This window comes from Wasmannia auropunctata, unplaced genomic scaffold, assembly GCF_000956235.1.
Source record: "Wasmannia auropunctata unplaced genomic scaffold, wasmannia.A_1.0 LD336103.1, whole genome shotgun sequence".
NCBI lineage: Eukaryota > Metazoa > Arthropoda > Insecta > Hymenoptera > Formicidae > Wasmannia > Wasmannia auropunctata.
This window is the reverse complement of record NW_012026787.1, coordinates 1,749,979-1,753,873: the sequence shown is the minus strand read 5'-3', so window position 1 is coordinate 1,753,873 and position 3,895 is coordinate 1,749,979.

The following is a 3,895-nucleotide window of genomic DNA, read 5'->3' as shown; positions in this document are numbered from 1 at the left end:
AATTAGTTGCTCTTTTCGGCTCGTTCTCGAAGGCGACGCCTACCGGCCTCCCACTACCGCTCGAGACTCGACGGCCGAGCCGCCGATCAGGAGCGTTTCATTTAAAAAAATCGCCCAAATTATACTTTCCGCTACTCTATAATTAAAATATCTTCTTTGTTAAATAATTTTTAAAAATATTAAATTTTTTACTTCATACATCAAATGTGTTATAACAATTGTTTAAATTGTTATAATAATAGATTTTCATGAGATTTACAATATAATAATTTTTAAGAATAGTTTTCCACATCACCCGTGAGGTACTATTATTGATGCGTTTTTGATAAGTGGTTTCCCCAGGAGGCCTAGTCCACAAAATGAAGAATAAAGACAATAAGTATGGCTTGGCAGGAAAATAAAATTTTGTATAACGACATAATAAAAAGAATTAGTAAGGCGGAAGAATGAAAGACAATTTTAAAATTCTAATTTGATTTTCTGGGTCGTTTACATGATTTTACTAAAGATGGTATATCAACAGAAATTTTAGACGAACTAGTTCGCATCAACGAGGACAGTGATACATCGTTCAAAGAAGAACGTTTATCTGTTTTTATAAAATTCATTTTTGAGAAGGAGCATTCGCATAAATATGTGGATCCAAACATGGAAAAAATTCTAAGACCAAAATTTCTCAGACGTGGATAACACGATGCATCTAAAATTTTGAAAAATTCAACCCCTTTTTCTGACCGTGTTTTCAAAGAAAGATCACATTGCAAATCACAAAGTTCTGCCTGAAATTCTAGGCTTTGTTCCTCGATTTGCGCAGTGAGAGGATTTTCAAATAGTATTAAATCTTTTCTTAGCGTTTCGAAATCATTGAAACGCTAATCAAATTGATTTATTAAGGACTCTATTATATTTATTTGTTTTTTAAAATCATAATTTGTGTCGTGTTCTTCAAATAGAATCTGGCAAGAAGGAAAAAAATGAAGAATATTACTTTCTAATTGATTTTTGAATAATAATAATTTTCTGCGAAAAGAATCGATATGACTGACCAACTGCGAAATAGTTTGATTAGTCTTTTGCAGTTTTAAATTTAAAGTATTCAAATGATTAGTAATGTCTGTTATTAGAGCAAGCTCGTAGAGTGAGTCCGAATCTTCGAAAAAAGATGTAAATTCGTCGCATTTTTCGGAAGACATTTCTTGCAAGAAAAGGAAGATTTCTTTTCTTATTGCAAAGAATTTTTCTAAACATTTTCCTGCACTAAGCCATCGAACCGCACAATATAAAGGTACATCTTTATAAGTAGCGTCATGCTCTTCGAGAAAGAGTTGAAATTTCCTATGAGAAAGGAATTTGTGACCGCCTTTAATTATGTTAACAATTTTTGTGACCATTTGCATAGCGGTGGATAATTTCACAACTTTCCCACATAACGCTTCTTGATGAATAATGCAATGAATGGTAGGAAAATTTAAATTTCGCTGCTTTAATTGACCGAAGAATCCATTTTTCGAACCTATCATTGCTTTTGCACCATCAGTGACAATAGCTGAACATTTAGAGAAATTATAAATATCAAATTTTTCTAGAGTTTGATTAACAGCATTGAAAATATCAAAACCTGTCGTTGTATCATGTAATGGGACAAAATCTAAGAGCTCCTCGACACATGAAAAATCGTTTTGTACGATTCGAGCAAAAATGCTCAGTTGACTCACATGTCGATTGTCGGTGCTCTCATCAAGACATAATGAAAAGAAAGAACACGACGCTAACAAAAATTTTAATTTATTTTTTAAAGAATTAGCAATATCATGTATTCTTGATTTAATTGTCTTGTCACTTAATGGAATGCTAGCAGCTTCTTCATGAGTCAATGAATTTCCAAACGACTCTACTGCTGTGATAAGGCATTCCTTTATAAATTCACCTTCTCGAAACAATTTGGAATGTTTAGCAATTAAATTCGAAATAGCATACGACGCTGTTAAAGCTTTTTCTGAAGATGTAGTTATCATCACAGGTTTTATTATCGATATCAGAAATCGAACTACCTTCTTGAAAAGTTAATTTTAATCCTTCGATTAAATCGAATCTCTCCTTATCCACATATTTGGAATAGTTATGTAAATGTTTAATATTATAATGTCTCTCAAGATTAAATTTTTTAACAAGAGATGGTTGAAAACCACATAGAAGACAGGTGGTTTTATTATTAATGTTTGCGAAAAAAAACAAGTTTTCCCATTCCTTATCGAAATGTTGTATGTATCTTTGTTTCTTATCCATTTTTTGATATTAAGATTATCCCCCGCGAACAAAAATATAAAAATATAAAAAAATGTAATAAGTTAATCTCCTTTTTTAATACTAGTACACGTAATTCTATTACACGTAGCACTATCACACGTAGCACTATCACACGTAGCACTATTACACAGAGCACTATCACATGTGGCACTATCACTATTATAGAGAAGTAACACTTTCTGTCTTTGTAATATAGATCTGCAATCACGCACAGGATCTAACGTGCACGTTTCACTGAAGTCGGCTGAGATCATTGCGAAACAGTGGAGAATATAAAACAATTGCATATCAACGTGCGGCAGGCTACACCGCTATACCTATAGCCGCGAGATTTAAAGATTTATATTTGTATGGATCTTTATATCTTCAACCGTTTTTAGTGAAACGTGCACGTTAGATTATGTTTGTAATTACAGATTCATATTACAAAGATAGAAAGTGTTATTTCTATAATAGTGATAGAGCCACATGTGATAGTGCTCTGTGTGATAATGCTACGTGTAACATGTACTAATATTTATTAATAAAGGAGAATAAGTTATTAATTATTTCTGTTCGCGGATTGGAAAATGGATAACAAAGATACGCACATTTTGATAAGGTATGCGAAACATTTTTTTACAAATATTAATAATAAAACCACTTATCTTCTGTGTAATTTTTAATTATCTCTTGTTAAAAAATATATTCTTAAGAAACATTATAATAAAAAACATTTAGATAAGTATTCCAAATATGTGAACAATTAGAAATCTGATTTAATAAAAGAAATAAAATTAATTCATCAAAAAGATTGTAGTTTGATTTATAATATTGATAATAATGCTACATCTTGTCTTTGAATGATGCGAATTAGTTCGTCTAAAATTTCTGTGAATATATCATCCTTAATAAAATTGTGTAAAAGGCCCATAAAATCATTAGCATTTTTATAAAAGTTTTTCTTTATTCTACCGTTTTACAAATTTTTTATTTGTTTATGTTATGTTTAACAAAATTTTATTTTCCTGCCAAGCCATATACTTAATTGTCTTAATTATTATTTTTTAGTGGAATGAACATAATGGAAAAACAACTTCAAAAAAACGCATCAATAATAATATCTCATGGGTGATGCGAAAATCTGTTGTTTATTAAATACTTTAATTATTATGTTATATATTTTGTAAAAATAGTATTACAAAATTTGTTAAATTATATTACTACAACATATAATATATTAAAAACAATATTTAATGTTTGTAAAAATTATTTAATATAAAAATTGTTTTAATGATAATTTGGCGGAAAATATAATTTGGGCGCATTTTTTAAATGAAACGCTCCTGAGAACGATCGGCGGCTCGGGCGTCGAGTCTCGAGCGGTAGTGGGAGGCCGATAGGTGTCGCCTTCGAGACCGAGCCGAAAAGAGCAACTAATTCCGAGCACTGTTAAATAAATAAATTAAAAAAAGAAAGAATATACGCCAAGTACCTAAAAAATGTGTTGATCAAAAATAGTCGTAAAATCAATAAAATTAACCAAGTACCTCATTATTAAAAAAGACCTCAAAAAGCTTATTTATGAAAATATTCAAAATTGAAAAAT